The 18,526-nt window shown below is 45.4% G+C and overlaps 2 non-coding genes across 2 annotated transcripts; one reads left to right on the plus strand and one right to left on the minus strand.

Moving 5' to 3' along the window:
* Positions 1 to 5,282: 5,282 nt before the first annotated feature.
* On the plus strand, positions 5,283 to 5,355 carry TRNAR-ACG. The gene has a single exon. It is a non-coding gene; the product is annotated as a tRNA-Arg (tRNA).
* Positions 5,356 to 13,372: 8,017 nt separating this feature from the next.
* Positions 13,373 to 13,467, minus strand: LOC124704938. Its single transcript, XR_007003798.1, has one exon. It is a non-coding gene; the product is annotated as a small nucleolar RNA Z221/R21b (small nucleolar RNA).
* Between the last annotated feature and the right edge of the window lie 5,059 nt (positions 13,468 to 18,526).

An 18,526-nucleotide genomic window follows, 5' to 3' on the forward strand; every position in this document is an offset into this window, starting at 1 on the left:
TGCAATATTAGGCTTTGCGGAATATAAAGATGAGCCTAATGCAAACTAGGTGAAGCAACCTATATGAGGATACAACTAACTCAAGCACGAAGGCTCTCACAAGCGAGTTAAATCACAAGTAAGGAGTTCGGTTAGAGATAACCGATAGCACGCGGAGACGAGGATGTATTCCCGTGTTCCCTTGCTTTGCAACAAGGTACGTCACGTTTGGAGGAGTGGAGGTCCCACGAAGGATTCCCCGCGCCACGAAGGCTCACCCTATTCTCCGGAGCCTATCCCACGAAGGAATAGCTCACTCACTTGTGGTAGACTTTGAGGTAGCCTCCAAACCTTCACAATCTTGCCCGGATCAAATCCACAGCCGGATGCTTCCGGACTCCTCTTGCCCACCTAGGGTTTCCAAGGAACCCTAGGAAGAAAGCTTCTTGATGAATACAAGGGGGAATGCGATTTGGCTTGGTAGAACGGTAGATCGGGTCCTCCTCTAGTGATTCCCTGAGGGATTTGAGTTTGGGTGGAGGAGGAGGGAGATCTGAGGCTTTTGGTGTTTCTAGCAATGGAGTAAGAGAGAGAGAGCTCAAGAACAGTTTATAGTATGTTGCCTAACTGTCTAGAGGTAGGAGAAGGGCTATTTATAGTGTTCTTCAAAATCTGGCCGTTGCCACTTGCCACCTCAGCATTTTTTCCCGACAAACCCGGTCAGACCGGACCACAGACCGGACAGCCCGGTCCAGAGGCCGGTCAGACCGGACTGGTGACCGGAGCACATTTGCGTCGTCCTGGAGCTTGTCCGGTTGGTGCCCGGTTGCTGCCCGGTTTCCGAGCGGTCGACCGGACATGGTGCCGGACCCGCCGGTCAGGAGCCCGGTCGACCGGGCCACAGACCGGACCTGCTGGTCCTCCTGTGGAGCCCGGTTTCCGACCGGTCGACCGGCCTGTACACCGGACTGGCCGGTTGCTGGCCCGGTTTGACCGGGCAGGTGACCGGATTTCTCCTGTAACCCCTTTTTGATTGTTGTTGAAATGGGGGGTCACCTTTAGCCTTCTTGTTCCATTGATACACCTTTATACCTCTTTGGCTAATACCTGGGAATCATCTAGTAGTCATGTATTAGTCCAAATACACTAGCACGGTGTCATTGTTACCAAAATAATGGATAAGGGTAAAATACCCTTACACCGTCAATTCCATTGCACCGTATTCTTCCATGATGATGAAGATCGCACTATCACTTGGATGACTGGCAAGGAGAAGTACTCATGCACCTACACTCAGTTCCGTGCAGCCATGGGTTGTGGTGGTGACAGTGCTCCAGGGTACAAGATTCATTCTCGGTCTAAGCTTGCTAAGGGTGACATCTCCTTTTGCTACCCTCCGAACCCTACACCTGGGCCTCCCACTATCTCTGGGATGTACTACTCATATCTTGTCCTTGCCAAGATGTTCCGTGAGAGTCTCATCAGCAAGTCTGGTGACACCAGTGAAGTCAGGAACTATCACGTAAATCTGATGTACTATTGCCATCCTGACAGGGTAAGGAAGATTGATGGCTGTGATCTCATTCACTATGAGCTGAAGCGGTCTGTTATGGGTCGTATGACTCTGAACTATGCTCAGTATGTTCAGCGGCTCATCAACTACATTGTACCTGCTCCTCTCAACACACTAGATGAAAGGGTCATCATGGAACGCTTCAGGATCCCCACTCAGGAGGCCACTCGTCCGGATGTTCCCTCCATGATGCCCTCCACGGAGCGCCGTTCCAAGGAACGCTATGATCATGATGCTAGCTCCAGCTACTCTCGGCGCTCCAAGCACGGTGCCGCTCGCTTCTTCTCCAGCATGTGGCAAATGTGCAAGAACACCAATGATGTTGCACATCAGAGTCTTGCTTTGAACCAGGAGACAAGGAGGCGACGAATGAGTTCATGGCTTCACGGCATGCCCTCGTTCCTCCTTCCGAACCCGAGATGGAGCCTGTGGTAGCACCTCGGTGGGAGATGCCTCTCCTTACCGATGAGATGATCCGAACTTCGACTTCTCCATGTATGCTCATGGTGGCCTTCCTCCTCGGACCGCTCGTGCTCCTACTCCTGTTGATGATGATGGTGATGAGGATGAAGGTGATGCGGCTGCACGCGATGATGGCGAGAGCTCCTACTCCTCCGGGCATCAGTTCTACTGATGGGTGCGATAGCATCTCTCCTTTTTTCTTCGCCTTTTTTGGTGTTCCGATGCCAAAGGGGGAGAAGAGAGTAGAGTCTAGGAACCACGGGGTTCTTTTATCGTCACAAGCCATGGGTGTTGCTTTATTTGGATCTTATATGGCTTGTGCTTATTTGCTTTGATTTCTCAAGAACCATTTGCTACTTCAAATAATTCGTGTATGGATGTGTATGGACGACTATTATGTGTGCTACTCTATGTTAGGATGATTATGTGTGCTATTCTTATATATCTTGATATGCACATCTCCATACCATGCTTGTTTCCTAAAGATATTGGGGGGCTTCTCATGTTCCACAAATGGTGCACTTTGCATTCAAACGCAAATTCTCCAAGTGCACACATTATGGGGGAGCTGTCGTAATATCTTATATGGTATCAAGGTTTAGAGCTTATCATAATATCTATATGTGACTCTAGCTCGGTTTGTCATCGTATACCAAAAAGGGGGAGATTGTAAGGGTATTTTACCCTTATCCATTATTTTGGTAACAATGACACCGTGTTAAGAGTATTTGGCCTAATATGTTTATAAGGATAATCTCAGGTATTAGGCAAAGAGGCATAAATGGTGTATCAAAGGAACAAGAAGGCTAAAGGAGACCCCCCACTTCAACCGGGTTTGTCGAGGGAAAAGCTGAGGTGGCAAGTGACCAAAGGCCATATTTCGAAGAACACTATAAATAGGCCTTCTCCTACCTCTGAACAGTTAGGCACTACACTACAAGCTGTTCTTGAGCTCTCTCTCTCTCTTACTCCATTGCTAGAAACACCAAAAGCCTCAGATCTCCCTCCTCCTCCACCCAAACTCAAATCCCTCCGGGGAATCATTAGAGGAGGACCCGATCTACCGTTCTACCAAGCCAAATCTCATTCCCCTTTGTATTCATCGAGAAGCTTGCTTCCTAGGGTTCCTTTGGAAACCCTAGGTGGGCAAGAGGAGTCCGGAAGCATCCGGGCTGTGGATTTGCTCCGGGCAAGATTGTGAAGGTTTGGAGGCTACCTCAAAGTCTACCACAAGTGAGTGAGCTATTCCTTCGTGGGATAGGCTCCGGAGAATAGGGTGAGCCTTCGTGGCGTGGGGAATCCTTCGTGGGACCTCCACCCCTCCAAACGTGACGTACCTTCTTGCAAAGGAAGGGAACACGGGAATACATCCTCGTCTCCGCGTGCTATCGGTTATCTCTAACCGAACTCCTTACTTGTGATTTAATCGCCTGTGAGAGCCTTCGTGCTCGAGTTAGTTGTATCCTCATATAGGTTGCTTCACCTAGTTTGCATTAGGCTCACCTTTATATTCCGCAAAGCCTAATATTGCAAAGAAAGAATTAAAATCTGTAGAAACCTATTCACCCCCCCTCTAGGTTTACCATCTCTATACTTTCAGAGGTGAACAGGGAGACGGCGTGGTGAATGCGGCCAGATGCGGCAGTTGCGCGATAAATAGAGGGCGACGCACGTGAAACTGATGCGACGACATTAACTCTCCGCGTGGAAGCTACGGGTCCGGCGAAGACTGACCGGCGGCAGGCTTTTACAGCACGCGGAAGACGATGCGATGAGGACGACGATCGTCCTTTCTCGCCGACAAGTCGCAGCCGCGCGGGAAGTTTTCTCGGTGTTTCCCGCGCTTTCGTTTCGTCCGGACTCCCCGTGCGCTCCCCGAGGGCCGAGGATGACCTGGGCTCCACGGATGGATGAAATCCCAAATCCGGACGAAAACGAGGATCCGGGGGTGCGATTGAGTTGTTTTCGTTCATCTGAATGAAAAAAAGGCGTTCTGGAGGCCTTTCCAGGGAGACGGCTGGAGATGCTCTTATGTATCATTGGTAGTCAAGGGAGCATTCTGGTACAATACCATGACTCTGCAATGATTTGATAATAAGATGCCTAATCGAAATGTCCCACATAGGGGCCAATTTGTCTCTGTTGCCCGGTTTCTATGATTGGCATGATTTTTTTGGACGGAATGCTCGTAATGAGTTCCGGTTTTGAATTAACGAAGACATCAACCGGCTAGAAGTTATAATATGTGTTACAACACACACGTGCCAAACGCAAAACGAAACTCAAACAGAAGACAACACAAGTAACGTTAAGCCTGCCGGAGCGCCAACTTGGTCCATGAAGAGGGAGCTTTGCCTTCTGCAACACCAGAGCAATCACGGCCATGTCCGCACCAACAAACCTCCACCGCACCAAGACTGCAATTCACGGGGAACTCAACAACGGGCCGACCACCTAACAGAGCTTGAGGAACCAAAAGAGGGAGGGTGGTCTTGCGGCGATGCCTCCAAGATGGTGAATGGCGCTAGAATGCGCCATCGTCGCCGGCAGAGACAAAAGGTCCTGCAAAGTTTTCACCCAGACCCGAGAGCCACCACCCCGGCTAGGTTCAGACCAAGAACACAGCATCATCCCCTGGCATTGGGATAAGCACACCGGTAAAGGCTACAACCAGACGCCGACCTATCAAAGTTCTCCAAGGCGCTAGGGAGGACATCAGCTACCGCAGCAAACCGTGTAAAAGTAGCCAGGCCAACGCTGCGAGAGGATTACGACACCAGCGAGAGATCAAAGGGTGATCCACAAGACACTACCAGAGAGGCATGCCCAAAACGAGGCCCCCAAAATAGAGCAGATTGAGGCGGAGGGACGGAGCCCATCACTTTAAACAGGTGAGACATCATCCAGACGCATTCAACAAGGGAGCGACACCCGCAGGTGCCGCCGTCACCAGCACAGGCTACAGCCATGGGCGGCTTTCGCCGAGGTGGTCTCTCTGATGATATAATAGATTGCTTGACCCAATCTGTAAGCTGATTTGGACAGGTAGATGCTTCTTCATATTAGTGTAAAATGAGATTTGAGCTTCTCGAGTAAGGAACATAGACTCACAATATCGGCCGTATCTCTTCTTCGTATAGTACGAAGCGCACAATATCCCTCCAGTTGGAGGTCGTGTTGGATATATAAAGAATGTGACTCTAAGGCTAGAACGAGGCCACCTTATAATCTACGTTACAACAGAGAAATGTGAAATATGAACATCGCAGACTCCGTGGCCCAATGGATAAGGCGCTGGTCTACGAAACCAGAGATTCTGGGTTCGATCCCCAGCGGAGTCGTTTTTTTTTGCTTTTGGGACAATTTATTTTGTTGCGACGTTGACACCATTCTTGTGAAAAATGGAAGTTGGTGCTATTCTTGTGAAAAATAAAAAGAAAAATATTGATGAAATGTGGTGTCACAAAAAATTAATGAAATATGCATGAAACCTAAATCATACGGCATGTGGAAATGAAAGAGCAATTTATTTTGTTGCCACGTTAACACCATTTTTGTAGCGGTCGTCTTTTTTTTTGCTTTTGGGACAATTTATTTTGTTGCCACGTTGACACCATTCTTGTGAAAAATGGAAGTTGATGCTATTCTTGTGAAAAATAAAAAATAAAAATCTTGATGAAATGTGGTGTCACAAAAAATTAATGAAATATGCATGAAACCTAAATCATACGGCATGTGGAAATGAAAGAGAAATTTATTTTGTTGCCACGTTGACACCATTCTTGTGAAAAATGGAAGTTGATGCTATTCTTGTGAAAAATAAAAAGAAAAATCTTGATGAAATGTGGTGTCACAAAAAGTTAATGAAATATGCATGAAACCTAAATCATACGGCATGTGGAAATGAAAGAGAAAAAATACGTTAAATTAATTTTATTAAAATTTCAATAAAAATTCATATTTTGTCTATTTCAATAAAAATGGAAGTTGATGCTATTCTTGTGAAAAATAAGAAGAAAAATCTTGACGAAATGTGGTGTCGCAAAAAATCAATGAAATATGCATGAAACCTAAATCATACGCATGTGTAAACAAAATATAAAAAATATGTTAAGTTAATTTTATTAAAATTTCAATAAAAATTCATATTTGTTCTGTTTGAAGATTGGTCTGTTTGAAGGGAGAAAAACTTTTCAAAACGTGTACAAGATTGGTGTGTTTGAAGATTTCGTCACCAAGAGCCCTAGAAGTAACGGATACGCATAATTTAAGGTTGCGTTGATTGCACACACCAAACTTCCTAAGTCCAAGGTCAAGCCAAGAAAAATACCAGCTGATGATAATGATGATGATCGGAGGAGGACGGGGTATTCTCTTCTGTGGAAAACTATTGGATCGGACACAAACTCTCATTCACGGATGACGCCGTATTAATGATCAAGCCAACAATGGATGAGGCTTTTCATGGGTGGTTGAACTATTGCGCGTCTTTGGAGATGCGTTGGGGTTGAGATGCAACCTAGCAAAAAGCTCCATGTCTCCAATTCGATGCTCTGTGATTGATCTGCAACCTGTTTTGAAGGTGCTTGGATGCCCTGTGAAGAGCCTTCCCGGTACAGGGCCTCCCTTTGTTGTTACCAGACTTTCTAAGACAGAGCTACAATCTTTGGTGGATAAGGTAGCAGCAAATGTACCAACGTGGATATCTTCACATCTGAAAAAGGGTGGCAGGCTTGTGTGCATGAATTCAAAGCTAGCAACATTGCCAATAAATCATGTGCTATCATTGTACGTTCCACCTTGTTTCTTCCACACGGTTAACAAGCTCATTCGAGGGTTCTTCTGGCAGACAAACAACAGAGGCAAAGAAAGGGCATTGTGTGGTGGCCTCTAAAACAGTATGCACGCCGAAGGACTTGGGATGCCCTATGAAGAGCTTCGCGATACTGTACTTAGGCATCCCTTTGTTTCTATCAAACTTTCTAAGACATAGCTACAACCATTGGTGGATAAGGTAGCAGAAAATGTACCAACGTGGATATCTTCAATTCTGAAAAGAGTCAAGGATGCCCTGTTACCATAGGCTTGTGTGCATGAATTCAAAGCTAGCAACATCACAAATATATCATATGCTATCATTGGACCTTCCACCTTGGTTCTTCAACACGGTTAACAAGCTTGTTCGAGGGTTCTTCTGGCTGGCAATGACAGAGGCAAGGAATGGGCATTGTGTGGTGGCGTGTGAAATAGTCTGCACGCCTTGGGAGGCCTGGGGGTCAAGATTTTGAAGCTTTTAAACCATGCACATGAGCTAGAGGTGTGGGGATGGCTTAGACTGATGAGGATAAACCGTGGCATGGCCTGGAGTTTGAGATAGCGGAGGAGGCTGGTGAAATGTTTCGAACTTGCACCAAGTTTGAAATTGTAAACAGAGAGATGATATACTTCTAGAGAGATGATATACTTCTAGACAAATAGATGGTTGGATGGCAAGAGAATTCAACAGCTAGCGCTGAACATGTGGCAGTTCGTGCGTCACAAGCGAAAGCATTGATGATGGCTGATGCCATGAAAGCTAGCTGATGGGTGGCGGAGATCCGAGAGCTCCTTCTAACCCTACGATTGTTGATTTTTTGGATGATTGGGATCTTGTGAGCGGCGTCAGACTATAGGAAACACAAGGAAGAATAACATGGAAACTAAACAGCGCTGAAATGAACACCTCAAAGTTCGCTTACCATGACTTCTTCTATGGCAGAACAAGAGAGTTGGTAGCGACGGAACTTTGGTCTGCAGTTGTGTCGCTGAAGTACAAGATGCACATGTGGTTTTGCTGAGAAATCATCAGTGGGCTGCAGATAGGTTGGAAAGGAGAGGTTTGTAGCACCCGATTGAATGCACATTGTGCTGCTAAGAAGCAGAAACCGCTAACCACATTACGCTTTAGTGCTCCTATATATGCTCGCCAAGTTTGGTACAATGTCCTTCTCTAGTACATGCTACATCGCTTCACGCCAGACGCGCTGATGACTGCAAGTGTACATATCAATTGTAGCTAGTTTCTAAATAATAGTATCGAACCACACTGAGCTATTGAAAGAGGTCTTTATGCCCCTCGTTACTATCTACCAAAGGATACTTGTAATTTTCCTTTAATCTCAAGTAAGAGTGTTTAAAGTAATTTGTGTTTGCATGGAAGAAAGTAAGTGGAAGCAAGTAGAGTATGGGAATGGTGTTGGGAACTCAATAAGGCTTAAATGTTCTCGGGATGTAGGATACACCACTAGCATGTGAAAATTAATTATGATTAGGATAACATATATCTTTCGTCATGGTATGTGTGGGGAGAGCTCCATAATAAGGTGATCACCAACAAGTATCACGAGCAGACGCTTCTAGAGTCATCTGATGAGGACACCTCTAAATAATCACTGTGAGCAAGTCACTTCTACAGACCATCACAATTAAGGATTCCCCATGGATATCGTTATGAGCTTAGTGAATCTCTCCTTATCCCCCTTTGACCGTCAAGGTTATAAGCCAATGCTAGCATTCACAAGTAGCACCGAACATACTCCCATACACGTCCAACGAGTAGTTCCGGCCATCTCTTTAGTCCCAAAGGCAAATGCTATGTGGTCAAATTCACATAACATCTAAAGAGAGAGAGAAATCTAACACAATATCATAGATGAAGTAAAGATCAAACACTGAAGTTATAGATCATCTTTATTTCATTTCATAATAATGCTAGGGTTTCTCCATCTCCCCGAGAACAAGGTGAACTACTCACACATGGAGACACTCAATAACATCGATGATCTCTGAAGCATTAAGGATTTTCCCTTCTCGGATGTGTTCGTTTTTGGGACAAGGTGGAATGGAATGGAATGGTTCCATTCCATCCCATCCCATCCCATCCCATTTCATCCATCCTCCTGTTCGGTTGATCTGAGAAAGCATAGAATGGAATCAAATGTAATTAATCTAAACATGCAAATAATTAGCCTAATTTAGAGGGATTAGCAATAATTGGCCTAATTTAGGCTTCGCCTCCACCATGGCCTGGATGAGGGGGACCTCGCCGGCCGCCGCGCCGCTGGCTCCCGCCGTCCTGGCCACGAGCACGGAGGGCCGCCCTTCTCCTCCCCGTCCGCGCCTGCCCTGGTCTGTCGGCGTTGCTCGCCTGCGCTGCTCCGTCCGCGGCCGCGCTGCTCCATCCGTCGGCGTTGCTCCGTCCGCCGTCGGCGTTGCTCCGTCTGCCGCCGGCGCTGCTCCGTCCACCGGCGTTGCTCGCCTGGCGCGGCCGCGCTGCTCCGTCCGCCTCGGGCCGGCCGAGGGGAGAGAGGGGAGGCCGCCTCCACGCCATGCTCGTCCGCGGCCGCCCTGCTCCGTTCGCCTCCGCGCCATGCTCGTGCTCCGTCCGTCTCGTTCCGGTCGAGAGAGAGAGGGGAGGTCGAGGGGAGAGCGATACGCGGGAAGACGCGATTAGCCCGATGACGGAGCCCGTTCCACTTCGTTCGACCGATTCGGCCGGACGGCCTCGTTTCGGATCTACAGCGAATATTCGCTTTTGAGGAACGCGTTGGTTCCGTTCCATCCCAGAACCGAACGCAGGAATCGCCCTGAGGAACGACTTGATTCCATTCCATTCCATCCGATTCTGAAACCGAACAGACCCTAAGTTCCTCCTTCAGATCCCTTCCTGGCATGGTGTTTCGTGGCTAGAGGTGTGTGTGTATGTTGGATCTCAGATCCGTCTTCGCGAGGTGAAAGTATTTCACGAGGCAGACCATCTGACGGGTAGTACTTGCAGACGGTACAGGCGGGCTCTGCGCGTACCGATGCTCGTTAAACTCTCTAGAGCCTCCCCTTGCGTCCTCTCTTCACCCAGGTCCGTGGAAAATCATTTAAATGACGTTTATCACTTAGAAATTTCATATTATTACATAACATGACAGTCCCAATTGATATATCCATAAAATACTTAATAATTTGGGATCACGAGCGCAGTAAAATACCAAAATCCTATGTCTACTTAAGGAAAAAACAAAAGATAAATATGCTTCAAATATGGACCCATCAGACGCCATACGAAGATGGTGTTGTGGTTGACGGCTTTGTCGGATGCAGTTCCACGAAGAAAAAGGAAGGAGATTAACCCTAGTGGGGTCTTTGACAGATTCTACTATGTCAATGGAGTTTCACCCTAGTGGCAAGGTGCATTTGGCTCGAGAGAACCAATAGAGTCTTTGACAGATTCTACTATGTCAATGGAGGTAAGGTCATGGTGGAGTTTGAACAACAGAAGAGGGCACAATTAAGTGGAATGTTAGGAGAGAGTAGTGTCCAATGTGGAGTGGAGATGTGTGGAATTCATTCGCCTATGCTTGGAGTTCCACTTCCGGTTCTTGTAAAAACAAACTATCTTTCTATCTTAATATAGAAGACACGCAAGTCTCAAAAACATGTGAACAAGTGACTCTTTCTCCTCCTACATCACTCCCTCTGATAACATAGGCGTGAATCTCTGCGGCATCCATCCCATCTCACCCCCAAGACATGGCTTCTCTTCAAGAGGAGGAAGACAAATCTCCTTAATATCTTTATTTTATTATAAATATTTTGAAGAAATGGTTTGTACTTTGTTGGAATATTTGTTGTTTGGATGTCATAAGCCTATTTTATTAAGTGGATGCAGTGTCATTTGTTCATGTACCTATGTTGGTGCTTCTAGTTTCTTGATATTTTTTTTTAACATTAAAGGCTTTCATTATATATAACGCGAGATTACAAAACACCCATTACAACTCTAACTCCACATCACAGAGAAAAAACCACTAGTGCCTAACTGCACACAAAGGAGATAAGCTACTGAAGAAACATGAAGCATATGATGAAGAGGACAGCCGGAGCCTGCCAGGGGGTCCGACAAGAACTTGGACACATAAAACTTGCGGTCGTACTCTTCAGTGGCCTCTTGCAATCTAACCAACCGTAGAGCCAGTGGCTCAACCAGCAATCGCGCTGGTAGATGCCTGTGAGGTAGGGGAATGAGCTGGAGATCTAAAAGGGCCATCACCGAGCTCAATCCAGGAGGCTCTTCGTCGTTAAATCTGAGGAGCGGCATCGAAGGCGCTCTCACCCGCCTCCGACGAATCAACTCAAACAACACGAAGATCGCATAAGCCTCATGTGCAGCAGCTTGCCTTGAATATGAAGTGCCGCAACTAGACATACAGCGTTGAAGATCATAAGTAGAACTATTGCTCATTGTGCAGACAGTACAGGGATGCCACCATCTTTGATATTGGATCAGTTCCAGCATCAGAACCACATCTCCTTGGGAATCACCAACATCAAAAGCGCTGGAACAGCGCACACCAAGCCCAAGCACCAATATGAGGAGTAGAAAAATGAGGGAAAAGGAATCCCTTATGTGCAGGATCACCTCCAGCAACACACTCAACACAAAGTACTTCGGCACCACGCCCAAAACCATACCCTTGGCTGCTAAACCAGCAACAGAGTATGTAGGATGACCAGAGCAGCTGGGTGGGCATGTGTGACAACCATCACATCTCACGCTTGGATGGAACCCGCAGCCACAACGCAGAGAAAGGGCGGCCATGGCGGATCAGATCTGGTCCAAAATCATCATCCCAAAGAGCAATCGACAAGGGAGAAACGGGATCCCCCCACCAAACCTTAGATCCAAGCTCCACTCCTTCCATCACCTCCACCCAACCACCACGGAAACAAAAGGGGATAGAGGAGTAGCAGCCGCAGATCTTTTTAATTTGGAAGAATAGACCTAAAGAAAAACCTAACTAAAGAAGCTACAAGGAACCAAACCCCCCTCCCACTCACCACCGGCCACCATGGCCGCCAGCGACGGGAGGGAGAGGGGGCCGGTGATGGGATCTGGAGATGGGCTTAAGGAAGAAGAGATTTCACAGGGGTAGATTCCACGGGGGTAAGAGGTGGCGTGTATTCTGGTCTAATAGTTATTTGGAACAATGCTATTTTTTACGACCTTTGCATTATCTATTCACTACACCTCAACGCACTTAGCTCAGTCGTGGACTTTGATGAATATATATGGGCCATGTAATGGAGACCAAAGAAATATTTTCATGCAATGGTTTTTTGATCTTTCCATCCTGAAGAAGATTGGCTTATACTTGGAGGTTTTAATTTTATTAGATCTCCTAGTAATAGAAACAAACCTACAGGGAATACAAAAAAATATGTTATGACTTCATCCGGTCTCAGCATCTTACTGAACTACCAATCAAAGGTCAGTCCTTTACTAAGAGCAACAAGTAAGATAGCCTCCTTGTTCAGCATCTTACATAAAACATGTCTCTCTACATAAGATTTTTTTTTCCATAGTCAGTCAAGATCCATGTATTGTTGAGATTTAGACTAATACATACCTACTAATAAAATCTTTGGGTTTGAAAATTTCTAGGTTCTGGCTGGAATAAACAAATACTTAAAAGTAACAATGCTGCCAAACTAAATGAAGGGTACTTGCAAATTATATTTGTGTGCATTGATAATTCTAAAAATGATTTGTTCGTACTTAATAACATTGAGGAGGAAGGCAGATTCCTTGAAAGCACCAGACAAACCTACGTTTCTAACCTAATCAGGCAATCTCCAATACATGAGCTTCCAACTTCCAAGTGTACTCTGTTCAATCAAGAACTTCTAGCAATCATTCATTTGTCTTTAGAATAAATCGGAACCACGACTCGTCAAGGTGTGTTGTTGGTCTGTGAAAAAGTTTTCCCCCTGTACTTCTGAGGTACAGTAATCGCTCGTCTTTGAAAATAGAGCATTTGAGCCCCATTGAAATTAGAGCATTGGAGCCCCATCGGCCAGCGCTCCAACCGGACGTAAGGTTGGACTTGTCGATGAATGCAAGCAATCAGCTCAGCTAGCAGTTCTGATGTCTAGTTCAGCTCAAGAAGACTTTTTTTCTTGTGTAGAGTTTTTACTGCGGTTAGCATGCTTGATGAAGAAGGTACTCAAAGTTAAATAAAACAAACAGAACTGTGCTTCAATATATGGAGGACTGGAAAAAGAACCATCAGCGGCAAATGTATTTGACCTCAAAGTAATTTCAGTCCGCATCATGGTAGGATCGCTCTTAGGCAACCCTCATCATCTGGTTCTATATACCCCCCTCAAGTCAAAAGAATGCTGAATTTTTCCAAAAAAAAAGGAAAATAATTTTTCCATTGGCAAATCCAGAGAACAGTTTCTCAGCAACTAAAAACACCCACTACGAGAATAATCAAGAACTAAATCAGAAAGATGGACTAAAAACAAAAGCGGGTATACATCAGGCGGCTCAGACATAAAATGGGTTGTAAGTTTGTTTATCAGCACAAAGAGATAAATCTCTTCAGAGTGGTGCATGACTTTTCTCATCATCGCCTCCAGCTAGCTTCCGCGTAAAAAAACTGCAGCGAAAGAATGTCCCAAAATCAAACAGACAAGCGAAGACCGAGTTTACACACTGGAAGAGGCAAATACGAATCAAAAGGAGTGCAGATTGTTGCAGCATCCGGAAAAGAGATGGGAAAGGTTGCTGTGGAGCCGATGATGCATTGCGGCGGGGCGGGATGTGACCAGGGGAAGAGGGTGGGGAGCTATTTAAGAGGAAGCGTTGGCGTCCTCTTCTTCTCTAGGGTTTCCTCTACTCTTGTGTATGGGCCTGGCCTGCACGGATGTGAGATACCCAGGAAATTTTGCCGGCCTGGCTAAATTCTACGGGCCAATGCAGGTTTTAACTTTTAACCATCCAAAGTAGTACACGGACAGACCTACCCATGATTATTATCTCACAGGCTTCTCAATGCGAATATGACGGCCCAGAAACGATTTTCAGGAAAGGCTGACTTCCCGAAATTCCACTCGCAAATCTTCTTATCGCAACATGGGGCTCCTGTAAAAAATTATTTCCTCTTCATTTCCTTTTGGACAAAGAAAATATATTAATAGATGCACTACAAGATGGGAAAATTTGGGGGTGATGAAAACAATGCTTTTTCACTCGATGGCTACAATACGATACATGCAAAATAATATTGCAAAGTTCACTCTCCAAGATAGGAGATAGCCAGATAGGTGATAGATCATAATGAAAAAACAGATATCTTATTCTTGGCATACAAAGAAATATTGGGACCAAGCTTCTGAAGATTTGCCAAACTTGGTTCAGTATGTTTAGAATCTGCAAGATCTTTACGTGGCATTCACTCACCATGAAATTTATGGTGTGATTAATGACTTGCCAATAATAAGCACATGGACCGGATGAATTTAATGGCCGTTTCTTGAAAACTCGTCGGCCACAAGGATATTTAGGAAGAAAAAATATAGCATCAGCTTAAATGACTATTATAACTCTGATTCCTAAGATTAATTCCCCCGAGACTCCACATGATATTAGGACCATTGCTCTACTAAATTATTACCTAAAGTTCTTGACTAAGCTGCTTGCAACAGACTCCAGGATAAAATGTTGCAAGTAGTGCATAAAAACCAATATGGCTTTATTAGAATCAGGACCATTCGGGATTGTTTAGCATGGTCTTTCGAGTATCTGCATGAATGCAAGTATTTCGGTAAAAGGGTCATAACCCTAAAAACTGATTTTTCCAAGGCCTTTGATATGATGGACCTTGCAACAATTCTGAAAATGATGAAGTCAAATGGCTTTGGTGACAACTCGTAAAATTTAATGGTTGCATCTTAAACTCGAAACTTCGATGTACTAAAACCGAGCGACTCGCGATAAGTTCATTTGCAAGAGAGGGGTCGAGCAAGGGGACACATGTCTCCTCTTTTGTTGCTACTATTGGTGACCTTTTGTAGTCCATGATTAACAATGAGCTCGGACTTGGAAAAGTTTATGTTTCCATACCAATTCCAAATCATGATTTTTTTAGCTATCCAATATGCTGGTGACACTGGTATTAATGGAAGCTTGTCATACTAATGTCTTGGTTTTGAAATCAATAATTGATAATTTTTCTAAAGCCACTAGACTTCAAGTGAATTGTTAGAAATCTTGCTTAATCCCAATAAATTGCATTGTCGGGCTCTCTACCTCTCAAGCTTAGATCTTTGAATACCAAGTTGGTGTAATGTGTTTTACATACTTGGATCTTCCCCTTACCAAACCAACTAGTAAAGATTTATCAACGATTGCGGATAATATTGAAAGGAGACTCAATGCTTGCTCTAGGTTCTTAACTTATGCTGGCAGATTGATATATGTTGACTATGTCCTATCTGCACGCTGCGTACATTTTATGTTATTAAGTTGTAGAAGACAATGATAAATAGAGCGAGATAGAGAAAAAAACATTTCATTTGGGCAAAAGATGGTTGGCAACTAAAATCCTAGTACTTGGATGCTTGGGAAATAACTACTATACTATTTGGGAACAAACATCTTTTTTCTCGAATTTTGAGATCTTTTGAGAATTAATGCGGGGCTGACACGTATGTGTTTTGGATTGTTAGTTTTTGCTAGGTTTTGTCTCGTATGCAGTTTTGGTGCCCTCTTAGAATTTGGGGTGGCTCAGTGACAAGGTATTAACTTGTCAATGCCTATGGATTGTAGGCTAGGGTTTAGTTGGAAGTAGAGGGCAAGTAGATCTCGAAGGTTTCAGCCGAAAGGTACTCGACGGTTATGAAAACTAGGGTTTGTAGACAATGATTCGATGATCTCTGCGTCCCTCGACTCCCCCTTATATAGGAGGCGGAGCCGAGGGATTCGTGTTGTACAAGTTACAAAGTCCGGGAAGGTTTCAAACTCATCCCGTAAGATTACAAATAAGACTTTCTATTACAACTCTAACTTTCCTTAATAACATCTTGGGCTTCCGAATCTCCTTATTCTTCGAGTAGTGGGCCTTCAATAAACCCCGGGTACTATCTTCGGCAGGCCCATTAGGGATGCCTATGTCGGTAGCCCCGAGATTTTGCTTGAATCGTAGAGTCAGGGAAAATCTCCACTGTTTATTTTTACTCGACAACTTAAACTTTTCTATATTTCTTCATATAAATTTCTATATTGTACAGGGGATAATGGTAGTTGGGGCTAGTTCATCTGACGGATCAGGTACTAGTTAACTGCTCTAGTGGCAATCCGCAAAAACCTACTTCAAAATCACGTCCCTGGACATGATTTCGGGATACTGGTGTAAACTTCGACAGGTGTCGCTTAAGGTCTTACCATTGCTGCCGAGTCCCGGTCATATTTATCGGGTACCTAACGCGTCCGTTAGGATTTTTCTTCGTATCCGTTGATACGGATAAAAGTAGCAAACCGACGTCGAGACGGCGCCACGCCTCACGGAATAGATCCGGGGTCTTACATTCGCAAAGTTTTGCGGCATTCAGAAATTGATCGCAACTTCGGCGTTCGAGAATATATTGTCGAGTGCTTATTCGGGCTGATGGAATGGCACATTTTATCGAGTCACGGATGACTTATATTGCGCTCCCGATGGGAGTATATGCGAGTTATTTATAACTCGAAATATACTCTCTTGATGTTCTATGTTTCTTCTTTTTATTCGACTTCCTTTCTTTTTTATAATTTCATCGGGCACGCGAACAGCGTTCCCGATGGGAGTAGCCCCCGAGGCTACAGCCAAGGACTTGTGTTTGGTTGTAGGCTCCACACTATATGCCGCTATATTTTCTTTCTCTCTCGAAATTTTATAATGTCTCAGGTGCGCGAACAGCGCTCCCGATGGGAGTAGCCCCCGAGGCTATGAACAAATATTTGTATTTGATCATAGGCTCACACCATTTCTATCTTGTCTTTATTGAACTCTTCATTTTTCCAAAGTAGCCCCCGAGCATTTGTTCAAAAACTTGTATTTGATCAAAAGCTCTCGAATACTTTTTCATGTCGCCTTTTAATGCAGCTGTTAAGCCGAATTTTCTCCTGTCAAGGTGACGTTATTGCTGACGATAGCCACGATTGCTAGTCAAAAATTTGCGACAAGTCTTTTCTCGCTGCCATGCGGGCCCAATTGATCCACTATCTTGACACGTCGTGCAAGTGGGGGGGGGGGACACACGTCCTCCGCTTTTTCTGGCGTACGTACCGTAACTTCTCCATTATTAAGTTACTTTTTTACCCCTGTTGCCACGTGGCTATCATCTGTCACACATTTTCCTTATCCAACGGTCCGTCGTTTCACCGCACCCCTATATAAGATCATCTTCTTCCTCCTTGGACACTTCCGCTCACGCCGTCCTCCTTCTCTCATCTGTGAATTCCCTCCTGCGATCCACAAGCTCTTAAGCTCCTCCTCCATACTGCAAATCCTGCGCCATTGTTGATGCCGCCGCGCCGTTTGACGAGGCACAGCACACCGGAATCCTCCATGGCCGCTGCAGATCTTGGGGCGGCGGAGTGGGAAAGGTCGAAGATTTCTTCCCAAGACATCAACATGTTGAAGAAGCTGGGGATCAGCAAGAAATCCAAGGCGCTGTGCTTCCCCAGTGAAGAGAGCTACCCAACCCCTCCAATGGGGTACCGGGTATGTTTTGTCGATCACCTCATCCGCGGTCTGTCCGCCCCCATTCATCCTTTTCTTCGTGGATTGCTTTTTGTCTACGGTTTGCAACTCCACCACCTCACGCCAAACTCCATTCTTCACATCTCCATTTTCGTCACACTTTGCGAGGCCTTCCTTGGCGTCCAGCCCTAACTGGGCGCTATGGAAGCGCATTTTCTTCTGACGCCGTAATGGCTCGCCCAATGTCGCCTATAATATAGGCGGCGTTGTAATTTCTGTTCGTCCCGCCGTTGACTACTTCGACGTCAAGCTTCTCGACTCGGTTCAAGGATGGCGCAAGAAGTGGTCGTACATTCGAGAGGAAAACCATGGCTGTGCGGAGGACAACATTCCTCCTTTTGATGGCGCCGAGAAAATCTTTCGCCGCCGTTCTCGGGACGCGGAGGCCACCGAAGAAGAAAGGGCGTCGACAGAAACTTTGATGACTCGAATCCGTGAGTTACAAAATACTCGCGGCCAAGAATTATCGGGTATCCAAATCACTGCATACTTTCTTAGTACTAGAGTATAGCCACTTCAAGCTCGCAAATATCCTCTCTGGAAATATGCTGGCGACGAGGACGTAGATCGGTTGTCGGTGAATTTGGAGGTCAAGGATTTAGAAAAACTTGTCCGAAAAATTTCATCTCTCAGCAAAAGAGATGCTGTCCCTTCTTCTTGCCGTGTGACGCTGTTCAGCGCCGCCAATCCACTTCCCAAGGTAATCTTTGTCTATTTGTCTTGTTGTTGCTTTGCTATCTTTTTGTTACTTCTTTCCTGATATCTCTCCCTGCTTTATTTTGCATAGGATCATCCAAAACTTGTCTCGCTTCCTCCTCTTCCTGAAGGTGGAGAAGTCGAAGAAAGGGCCATTGTCACTGATGACAATCAAGAAGCTCCGTCTTTTGTGAAT

This window comes from Lolium rigidum, chromosome 3, assembly GCF_022539505.1.
Source record: "Lolium rigidum isolate FL_2022 chromosome 3, APGP_CSIRO_Lrig_0.1, whole genome shotgun sequence".
In the NCBI taxonomy this organism is placed as follows: Eukaryota; Viridiplantae; Streptophyta; class Magnoliopsida; order Poales; family Poaceae; genus Lolium; species Lolium rigidum.